Consider the following 12,161-nt stretch of genomic DNA (forward strand, 5'->3'; position numbering starts at 1 on the left):
CTACTATAGCAAATTAATTCATAAGTAAGGGTGGAATCATAAAATTCTGTGCATATGCTAAATATAATTATTTATGGACATGAACTCTATTCAAACCATTTCTATGCATATATCTGGAAGAGCAGAATTGCTGCAAGGGTTGAGTTGGGTAAGAAGAGATGTTTGGTAATCAGTATGGGCAGGTGATCAGAAGAGGAATTTGATGGTGTGGTTTAGCAACCTACAAAGTTTTATTTTATAGGTGATGTATCAAAAAGGTGAGATAATGAATTCAATGTTATTTATTTTATTTACATAATGGAGAAGGATTTGGTTTGAAGATTTGTCCTGCTATTGGCTCATAGTAGCCTAATGACTGGTACAAAGAAAGTAACAGCACAACAGAATGAATAAACTTAGGATCCATAAAACAAAAAAAAAAAAAAGAAGAAAGAAAGAAAGAGGATTTAAAGTTGGGTATGATCAAAAACTTGTGAACTGCAGAGAATCAGAAATAACTCTGCAGTTGCTTGCTGGGAAATTAAATAAAATTATAGACTCTACTGGTGGTGGAAAGTAGAGTGCAAAGAGAAGGATAAATGGTTTGGTATCCAGGATATTTAACTCCTCTGGCAACAGAAATTTAATGAGAAATAGCTGACAAGCAAGGCAATAAAAAGCCACAGAATCTTGGAGTGAATTTTTAGCTGGTAGTTAAGTGAGATATGGTGTTTTAAAATAAAAGACTAAATTAATGCCTTTGGCTTTGCAATATAGTGGTTGGGGAAAGCTGTGAAATGCTAAGGAAATTATCATGGGAGGCTTTTTTTATTTTTTATTTTTTGTACTGTTATAGTTAAAGCTTTGTCCCAGGGTTTCATAAAAGGACGTCCAGACCACTCGAGTATAATCGAATCAAGCCTTTATTGAAGCACACCAGTGGCGGCTGACCAGAACATAAAGCTGTTCCCCTGATCAGCCCTGAACAATTGCAAGAGCACTCCTTATAAGCCTGAAAACCACAAAAGGGATGTTCAGGGGGCCTAGCCAATGCAAGCAAGCCAGGTAACAGAAGCGGGACAGTGCAGTCAAGCAGAGGGAAGCCTAACCAATCACAGTTAGCCCAGTCACCCCAGTTATAGAAACAGAGCCCCATTACCCTAGTTACAGAAACAATATCCCATTAGGTAGTTCCGTGTTCTTAAAGGTTTCTATAGCAAAAGGAAAAGAACATCTTGCTCCAGTCATGACTCTTCTACTTGGCATGGTTGTTTTACAGGATGAAGTCATAAAACAAAATGGAGTCACATTTGCACCTACTATCACAGTACCAGGGATTGAACCCAGATGTAATTAACCACTGAACCACACCCCCATCCCCCTTAACTTTTTTTTTCTAACTTTGATACAGAGTCTCACTAAGTTGTTTAGGGCCTTGTAAAGTTATTGAGGCTGGCCTTGCACTTGTGATCCTCCTGCCTTAGCCTCCCAAAATTCTGGGATTGCAGGTGTGCACCACAGCACCCAGCAAGTGGCTACATTTTGATTCTGACAATTTTCACCAAAAATAGAGGTGCAGAAACAGAACGTTCAATATAGAAATATGAAGAAAGAAGGAATTCAGGAGAACCTCTGGAATAGCCTGGCCCACACTCCCCAAAATAAACAAGAGGAAGCATCTTTATTACAAACAATGGAGCCAGATCTGAAGTTTTCTCCACTCTGCTCTGAAGCATCTTATGGTAAAATTAAACCATGCCTAGTTCTGCTACAGCCAACATTTTTCAAATTATTCAGAAGGTCTTATGTAAAATAGTGTTCAGAAAGCATTTTAAATGAAGGGACCTGGGTTTTGGCATGCTAGAAACTATTGTCTCTTGAAAGCACAGTTCATCCCAGACCACCCTTGGGAAGGAATAAGGGAGACAAACAGACTGTTGTTCAACTCATAGCTTTAGGCTGCTCCAGCTAAGTTTCATTAGAAGAATTCAGTCTCTTCTCTGAGACAGGTGGCAATTTGCTAACGACCGTGAGAAATCATAGTTCAATCCAAAGTGATTTCTACTAAGAAATCTTTATTTGGGCATTTCTTTTGGTCTCATTTTTCCATTTGGCCAGGAAACAACATATTCTACAGTTCAAAAAGTCAAATAAAGCTAGGCAGAATCAGGTGATGCCTTTTATGAATGGATGAATTTGTAAAGTGACCTCTTAGGAACCCTGTGGTTATACTTCCTCACAATGCAGATATAAAATGCCCAAATCTCACTTTCCAATCAGTTTCAGAGGTCTGGCAGTATTGATTCAAGAAACAGAAAATAATGTCTTGTCCATTTCAAAATAAATAGAACAAAAATGAAGCTCACTCATGGTTTAGTGCCTACGACATTTACAATAGCACAGTGCATACACAACCTTCAAGGCACCATCTATCAATGACATGGCCATCCAACAGAAGAGCCAAAACAACTGCAGGGAGCTATCTAAGGTCTCCTGCCATGATCCCAGTGCTGGGGGACAGCCAGCTCCTTAAATTACCTCCCCAAGTTACCTGGAATTTAAATTTCATTTCACTAGGAAACAGGAAATGTTTTTAATTGATTTAAATGAGCATTCCAAGTCCCAAACCAAATGATGTTTGGTAAATTTTTGTAGATAAGGGCAACATTGTCCTGTTTGAGTGTAGGACAAGAATATATACATGACGAAGAATGGGGAATGGAGGTGATGGGGCAGATAACTCTTTAGGATTTTAAATGGGAGCAAAGGTCTCAAAAAATGGTAATGGTGGGCTGGGGATGTGACTCAAGTAGTAGTGCGCTCGCCTGGCATGTGTGCGGCCCGGGTTCGATCCTCAGCACCACATACAAACAAAGAGGCTGTGTCTTCTGAAAACTAAAGAATAAATATTAAAAAGAAAATCCTCTCTCTCTCTCTCTCTCTCTCTCTCTCTCTCAAAAAAAAATTAAATGGTAATGGAAGTGAGTCTATGCTTTAGAAAGTCATTAAGATCCATTTGCTCATATCAGAAATCAGCAAAGATGTGATGTGTTAAGTTTGATAACCTATTGCTGAGATCAGTGAGAAACTGCACAGCTCTGAAGACCAGAGCCTGTATACCACAGGCAGGTATCAAGAATGTTGGACAATCTGAAGGGAAAGCTGGGTCTCGTCTCCAGGCATTCCAATAGATGTCACAAAGAATCACAAACCAAATATGTAGTGGCAGGGGAAAGAAGAAACAAAGGAAACACTATATACATACTTGGCTGAGCTAATAATGCACATTTTATTGCTTGTTATTCTCTGAAAATCTCTACATTTTTATTATTTGATTGATGCTTGTGTATGAGGCATACTCACCTCCTGGCGAGTTTAATGTCATTAAACTGACTTTGGGCCCTAGGTAGAAAATTCAGCAGTTAGGTTAAAAAGTGTTCTATAGTATATTTCATAATTATTGAATGTATTTCTAAGAATTACCAAAGAGTTAATTAACTAATCAGAAACCCCTTATTTCTAACAAGCTGCTAATTTATTCCAATTCTTCTTCAAAGATCAATTTATTTTTCCATTTTTATACTTATTTATTCAATTTATTTAAGTCAGGCTTTCACTCCTTCTCTTTTGAATATTGCCTTTAACTGTTCAAAGTTGGCCTGAAGTTGAGCCTATACCTTATTGCCAGATAAAGAGTCCTGAAATTTTCATCTTATTTCTCCTGCTCAAACACTCTTTTCTGTGTGCACTCCAATTTTAACAGAATAATACTCAAATTCTTTGGTGTCTAATTTTTAAAATAGGCCAACATGCCAACATATCATGCAGTATAGTAAGAGTCTACATTAAAGGAAAATGTAAAGCCAAGGTGCCTTCCACCCTGCTTGTAGCACATGAACTTGCTGAATTCAGATGGACTTTGCTCATTATCACATTTTGGGTGCTCAGTAGCTAATCCTTTCTAGACTTCACATCTCCTTTAGCTTATATCTCACACTTTGGGTTTCATTGCAGATTCTGCTTTTGGGTTTCATTGCAGATTCAGCTTTTTTCAATTTGTCCTTAATATTCCCTAGTGGAATTCGACAAAGATTAATATGGGACTGTAGGAAAATTTTGTACAAGTCAGCAATGGTGTTCTTCCTTTACAACTTCTACAGTTTTCTCTTTCTTTATTTTTCTTTTTTTAATGGTGTTTAGATGTAGTTGGACACAATACCTTTATTTTATTTATTTATTTTATGTTGTGCTGAGGATCAAACCCAGGGCTTAATCATGCTAGATGAATGCTCTACCCCTGAGCCACAACCCCAGCCCTCTACAATTTTCTTTTGATATCTTAAACCCAGATGTTTGAATGAAGCCTCTATTAGGCTTCCTTTTATTTGCAATTTGTGTAGACTTAACTTGCTCATGTCCTGCGTGGGCAAGGAGGGTGGGTACCCCTAGGAGTGATGGGCTGGCTGTGCAATAAAAATTATAAAACTAATATATCAAGAAATTAAAGACAAACAGGCAAGAATATATGTAAAGCAGGGACATGGCCACTTGAGCCTACTAGAAGGGTCTAGCTTCTAACAAAGAAGAAGCCTGTGCCTGCTTTATTTATAGTGGTACAGATCAAAGGGTATCAGTATGTATAAGGTTTCCATGTGGGGGGAGTCTTTTCTTGGTACTTGCTTCTTTAGGTGGCAGGGATGCCACAATAAACAGGTTATTTGGCTTTTGGCAGGCAACGCCCATCTCCAGGAGGCTCTTTGATCCTAAGGCTGTGAGTTAGGACAGCATGATCCAGGCATTCTTGTTGTGGGGGTGGGGGTGGGGGTGGGGGTATTCCACACAGGAGTTTCTGAAAGAGTGTCCTCTCTTCCTTAATAACTAGAATAAATATATATTTATATATAATTATATATTATATACATGGCCTCCAACAGACTTGGTCAAAGATGATTCTTTATCTCAATACTCTGAGTCTAGGAAATTTAGAATGTTACAATACTTGTGTTATGAGTTGGAATTTTTAAAGGAGTCATTTGATTGATGAGAAACCACTTGGAAATAAATTCAGTACTAATATATAGCTACTGTAAATGAAGTGAAATCCACAATTATAAATATATAATAAAATACATACCTTCATTAATGCAATTAGGCATGTGCTGTTTAACAATGGAGATATGTTCTGAGATATAGAAGTATATCCCCTAATGGGAAAATATAACAAACTTGAAAGTGTACAGGTCATTTCATTTTCCTTTTGCTTAAAATATTAGTTGAAAAACACTGGTACCTGAATAGAGCATCAGGTTACGTAACTAATTTGGGTGCAAAATCTACCATTGAGAATAAAAATTATGAGCTTACCTCATATCATTAAAAGCAAAGAGAAAAATCACTCCACACAAAGAAAATCTGACCTATGTTCCCAGCCTGTTAGTATATTATTAATGTCATGATGCCATTGTCCTCTGGAAGGTAATATTTGGTTGCTGTTTGCATTGTTATTATTGAGTCTTTATATAGCACATTCATCTTTTGTTGGTTTTAAAAGGTCACTTGTGATCTAAGCATTTTCCAGGTTACCCTTCTTTTCTTTTCTTGAACTTGGTGATGGTGTTTGTTTGGTTGGTTGTAGTCTGAAAGATTCCATGCTCTGAAAGATACTCTGGACACTGAGGATATATCCAGGATACCTGTCTTTAGAGCCTGACTCTGTATCTGTGGGAAACATTAAAGATCCATGTGTCCTCATCTGGTTAGAACAAGGCTCCCATCCTCAGCATTCATCATCAGTCTCTGCAGATTTTTGTCCAAAGTAGATAGGTGAAAGAGGTAAATTGTGTCTGCCTCAAACTTCTCTCTCTATTGGAGAGAATAAACTTGCTCTTCTTCAGTAGGTAAAATAGACTGTCTCTAAAATTCATACACTGTTTTGCAATTATTTTTAAGGACTTGCACCTAAATGACTTAGATTGTCAATGTGTTCATAGCCACAATTCTATTGATCTGTGCCACTCTATGACCTGCTGCCTCAATTTTATCTGGTCATGCAGTTCAAGGGAGCTAGATTTTGAAAATTTTTATAAATTCTTGCCAAACGTGATAGGGATCTGATTTCAGTATTGTGGCTTCTCATGGTTATATAGAATTTGAGTTTCCTGTGTACAGGAAAAACTACAAGACAACTTATCTTTTCTTTCTACATTCTTCCAACTCTCCATTTACCACTTCTGGTCAACTTTGAATTTACCTCAGATCCATGCTAAGAATGGAATTAACCCTGAATCCTAACACAAGTAAACCCATGGCTATCACTTGGATAAATTTTCACCAAAACCTATGTCTGAAAGAATTGTGGTTATCAGCCTTTAGTGTTTCAGGGAGATGGTGGACCCTTTAGGAGATGGGGCCAATTGGAGGGAAGTTAGGTCATTGGAGCAATGCCCTTGGAGGGTATATTGATATCCCAGACTTTTCTTGTGTCTCTTGGCTCTCTGGCAAACGTGCAGGAGTGCTGCATATTCCCACCATGATGGACTGCCTCACCTCAGGCCCAAAAGCCACGGGGCCATGCAACCATCTGAAACTGTGAGCCAAATGAAACTTTCCTTATTAATGAAGATTATCTCAGTTATTTGGTTACAGCATTGGACAAACACCTATTAACATCAACTGATCCAGCTAATGCCCAAGATGATTCCACCTGGCAGTCCCTACATAAGATAGCACTCCTTTGTGTGCAAATCTGTTTGTATGAAAACAGAAAAACTCTAAATGTGTTACCATGACTCTTACCTGGCTATGCCTACTTCCCTCCTAAGAGGCCTCATATTTTAAGGCAGAAAGTCAGCCACTGGGCAGAGATTATTGTCTGGCTTATAGAGCTGAGTACTCCTGTCTGCATCAATAGGGAAACATTTTAACATTCAAGCTCTAGAAAGAGTTTGAAAATCAACTACCATCAAGACCTTTATCCCTGGCTTTAATCACCTTTTTCATTAGCCTGAGCCTGTGCAGTTCCTTTTCCATTTCTATTATTCTCAACCAAGGACTTGTGTTTCCAAATCTTTGTTCTTTTGAGCACCTAGCTATTTCTTCCCATTTTATTCCACTGAACTCCACCTCATACTCAATCTGTCCACTCCAGGCTCACAAGTCCTTGCCTGAAGTATGGCCACCTCTTTTTGATTAAGTCAGAGCTGCATCCTGTCTGCATTTCATCACTTCTAAGCAATTCCTTGTTCCTCCTTCTATAGGGGATTGTAGGCTGATTATTAAATCAGATTCTTGCATATACCCTGTTACTGAGATTTACTTCCCATTTGATCCCCAACTGGGGTAATTTTCAGATTTTTGAAAATATTCACACATGACTTAAAGCTTTGACAGCACCACTAAACCTCACCTTCTTCCACCCATGTCAAGATACAATCACAGTTACTTGCTTTTCTCCATTTCTTTCATCCATTTACTCCCATGGCCACACCCTAAAACCTGCCATCCCCCAAACTATACCTTTTCTGATGCTTTATATTTAAGTACCTCATTCCTTAACCACTTTCTTTGGTGATGTTTGTCACTCATTGTCTTCTCTTCAGTTTTTGGGCATCTCCCTTTTTGCACACTCTATCAGCAATTCTCTGACCTTTCATCTTTTTTCTATTGAGCCTAGACCTCTTCATCAATTCTACTTTTCCTGTAAATCCATTAGGCTTATCTCATTATATATTTCATTATATACTCCAGTTGGCAAATCTTGCTACAGAAACCCACAACTTAAAAAATATAGCATCCTACCTCTGGACTCTCATCAGATACTGAACATATAATTGGATGCTATTTTACCATCCAAGTGACATATATTATGTTAAAAACTGAACTTACTCTATCAAAATTTGGTTAAGCTTGAGTGAAGAAACAAATTGCGGTTTGTAAGATGTTTAAAATCATTATCTTTTTGCATTTAAAAATGAAGAAATGTCATGCTATATTTGGCATGGTATCTTCTAGACCAGGAATGGAAAATATACTTCTTTTTCATGCCAATTTCAATTGCTTAGAGTACCAGTAACTCATTTGTATTGACTACGGAACACATAATGCACAATTTGGTTAACAGGATTTGGACATTAGAGGATTAGAGAAGGTAGACTGTTTTCCAAGCAGTGCTTAGCTGATATCTATTCAACCATCAGGTTTCAGCTTAAACAGTATTTCCTCAAAGACAATTTATCTTGAAACTTGATCTAGATCTTACCATGTGGTCCTTATCATAGCTCTTAACTAATATCCCTGCCCTAATAGACTAACAGGTTTCTTAAGAGAACTTTTCTATCATGCTTACCATGGTATCCTATGCTTAAGTGTCTAGCAAATGCTTAATAAATATTTACTGAATAAGTTGCATGATTCTAACCTGCAAACCTGCTTTGTACATACATTTTCTAGCCAAAAGAAGCCATTTGTTGTCTCCCTAAGGACACCATATATCTCAATTTTTATTCCTGCCATTTGCTCAACACTTATAAATGAACCTTTATTAAAGACACTTCAGTGCCGTTTGTTAGACACTTCAATATTTTACATGTTTTCAATGTACATTGTACCAAAATTTCTATAAATAAATAAATTTGTACATAAAAGTAATACTTCCTCTTTCACATTGCCTCTCAGAAGCAGCAAATTCACATATTTTGTGGAAGTAACATTTATCAGTTAACTGTTGAGGACAAAACAATCGATCAATGATGACCTCTGGAACAATGATGACCTCTGACAGGAACATCTGACATAGGTAGCCATTTGGCTAATATCTCCCCTTCAGCTTTTTGGCTAAAGAAATGTACTTTGAGATTTTTTTAAGGACCTTATTTGTTTCAATGTAATTTTCAGTGAATTACACATTGGCACTCACAAGACAGTTAGCTACAGGTCTCAAAAGTGCAAACACACCCAGGTCTAGGGCTCAATCTTATGTAGTCCACACCCAGTCCCGTCTATGTGAAGGGAGGGTATGGATGGGCCTGCTCAGGCTCCTCAGTAGACATGAGCTAGCCCTGGAAGGTGAGAACTTGATCTTTTTTACCCCCAATGTAATATTATATTAGCAGAATTAAAACATCACTATTGAAAAATCCACAGGTACCAACACCAGCAGTCTTTGCCTTAATAAAAAGCCTCAGCTAACAATCCGGCGACATGGACAAGATGACATTTGCTTTTAAGAAAAAGTGAGCTTCAGAGAAGGGAGAAAGGCCTACCGTCCTAACTCATGGCTTATGGTGGATTAGCAACCTTCACTCCACCCCTCAAAGAAGCAAGCCTCCAGGGAAAAGCCCCTCACAGCAAAGACACATTGCAGGAGCCACCAACACAGGCTAAACATAACTGCAAAGAGCACACAACACCAAGGACTCCCCGTCCTTCCAAACCCACCAGGAACCCCAGGAAACAAACGTGGTTTTTGTCTCTAAATTCCCACCATGCACTAAGGCACCAGAACTAACCCCCCTCCAAGGAAACAGCAACCTGCAGGAAAGGCCAAGGAGGCCTCTGGGAGCTCCGTGCTGCCTGAAGGGAACACAGGGCAGGGCTGAAGGTCTGCAGGGTCCACGTCGCACAGCCTCACTATAGAGTACAGGCAAAGACCCCTGGGGAAAGAGAAGGCCGTCAGAGCCAAGTTCCAGCATGACCAGCTGTGGCAGCTAGTGTAGCTGCCAGGGAGGCCAGGAGGACAGTAAGGGATCACCTTTTCCATCTAGGGACACCGCCGGCTTCCTCAAGGATGTCGGCATTCTATTGTTTGCTGGGGTACAGGGACCTGTCCCCGGCCCCACTGCAAGGGTGATGTGGAGAGTCTCCTTGGTCGCCCTGGCTGGGATCCTGGACACACAGTGCACTTGGCTGTGTGCTGTCCCTGCATGTGGGCTGAGGGTGGGGGGCCTGCTCCTTGGAGTAACTGTCCACATCAGCATTGCAGTCACTGCACACAAGAGGGCCACTGGGTTCTGAAGGAGAGATGGGCCAGGTCAGAGCCACCCCCACAGAACAGGCCACCCACCTGCACCCAAGTGGGGTCCTGCCCCCGGCCTGCAAATGCCCCCTCCCCAAAGACCTTCACAGAAAAGGCTGGGCACATGCCACACCGTTAGTGGAGATGGGCTCCTTCTTGCTCACATGCCCCAGATTAAGCTAATCTTGTACTTAGAGAATGTAGTCACACTACTGTGATCAGAGGCAAAAAAAAAAAAAAAAAATAGAAAAAAGAAAAACCCCAACAATTTAATTAGGTACCATGCAGGGTTAAGAGTCTTCTGAATAATTAGAAATTTAACCTCAAAACAACCCTGGTGAACAGATACTAAAACCCCCTATGTTGCTTATTATTCTGCAAAATTATTGCTCAGGTTTACTGTACCATAAATAGTAACTAAGAGACACACTCCTCTAGAATTAAAAGGGCACCAGGCCAGAGCTTCCTGTTTATATACTAAATACCCAATTTAGAGAGTGCTAGACAGAAATGTAGGCGTCTCCCCTCTTCATTTAGTGAGTGGGTCAACCCAGATCTTGATTTCAAAAAGGCACTGCTTTTCCTGGTGGAAGCATCACCTATCCATCTTAGGTGGACCAGGTGTCCCAGTGGCTTTTTCTGACACTTTCCAGGGCTCTTTACTGTATCTAACACAGAGCTTGGGCTGCCTCTGCATGGTGTTGTGGACGTAACCTCTGGGAAGAGGCCCGCATCTCTCAGACACACACCTGCAACAGACTCCCCAGGTTAGAAACTGCAGAGGAGGTCTCAGTGAGTTTGATGAGCAGGACTGGTGGGGCTGCTGCTGTAGTCTCTCTATCAGTGTGAGTTACTACTGTGCCACCACAAAGCTGGCAATGGGCCTGTTTTCTAGTACCACTTTCCCAGCAAGCAGTCTTTGAGCATCTGCAGCCATGTTAGAGGAGCAGCTCTCTCAGGCCCGGCCTTCAGCTCAGCAAGCACTCACAATCTCCCACCAACTGAAATAGCGCCCCCTGCAGAGAGCTTTCCCTGTGAGTCTGGAATACAGAGCAGGTCTGGGCACTGCCGCTGCACTCGCATCCCTTCGTACCTTCATGGTGCCAGAGCCCCCACACAGATCCCAAAATTCAGGGATGCTCAAGTTCCCTTGTATATAATAACACACCATTTGCACATAACCTGAATACACTGTCCCATGTAAGTCACCCTAGATTAAGCATTGTGACTAGTAAAATGTAACTTTGTGTGCACAGCTATTGGACTGTGTTTTGGGGGAATAATGACAAGGAAAAGAAGGCTGCATGTGCATGCACCTTCTCCGCCCTGGATATTTCTAGTGTGTAGAGAATCGAACCCACAGATACCAAGGGCCAACTGTGGAAGCAGGGCTTGGTTTCAAGGCCTGGGGGTACCCTTCAGCTGTTTCTGACAGTGGTCCTACCTTATCCCAACTGGGAGGCTTACTGCTAAGCCCAGATGGTGACCTTCCGGAGAGACAGGATGTTGAAACCTCTGAAGAGCTTGCACAGACCAGGACTGAGCTGAACAACAGAGGCCTGGGCCAGCAGCTGCCTCGTTCACCTGATGCTCCCTCCCACCTAATGCCAGACACCTGAATAGGGAGCTAGAGGCCATCTCCACCTACGGAGGACAGTCACCTAGATAGAGCTCCATCTCACTGTATCAGAGGCCTTACTGTTGCTCTCAATGTGCTTGTTGGCCCAATGGCCACCCTCAGTCCTGATTGAGGTTTCTCACCAGTCAGAAAGGGTCCCCTGAGAAGAGAGGTAGCTTGGAACATCTGGTGGCACAATAGTTTCATCTGCAAGGAGATAAGACAATGAAATATTCAGGATTGCGGTGACAACAGATGCAGATGTGCATTCACTGTCAGGCCCCGAACAGGATCCCCTGGCAACCGCCATCGAGGCTACGCAGAGACCAGGAGTTGGTGCAGGTAGGAGGCCCTCCCAGACCTGAGCTGAACCTGAGCCCAGGTCAAAAGCATGTGAGACCACAAAAGACGGGGAAGAGTGACAGGAAGGGAGACAGAACTAATAAATCCACAGCACTGTGATGCTTCAGGGACAATCCACCTCCGTTTATGAGGAGGACATCAGCAGGAAGTTCTTTTTTTTTTTTTACTTGTCAATAGACCTTTAGTTTA

General features: G+C 41.0%; 1 pseudogene; it reads right to left on the reverse strand.

Moving 5' to 3' along the window:
• Nucleotides 1-9,683: 9,683 nt before the first annotated feature.
• Nucleotides 9,684-12,161, reverse strand: part of LOC143390052 (leucine-rich repeats and immunoglobulin-like domains protein 1) — a 30,080-nt pseudogene continuing 27,602 nt past the window's right edge.

This window comes from Callospermophilus lateralis, unplaced genomic scaffold (assembly GCF_048772815.1).
Source record: "Callospermophilus lateralis isolate mCalLat2 unplaced genomic scaffold, mCalLat2.hap1 Scaffold_66, whole genome shotgun sequence".
Classification (NCBI taxonomy): Eukaryota; Metazoa; Chordata; class Mammalia; order Rodentia; family Sciuridae; genus Callospermophilus; species Callospermophilus lateralis.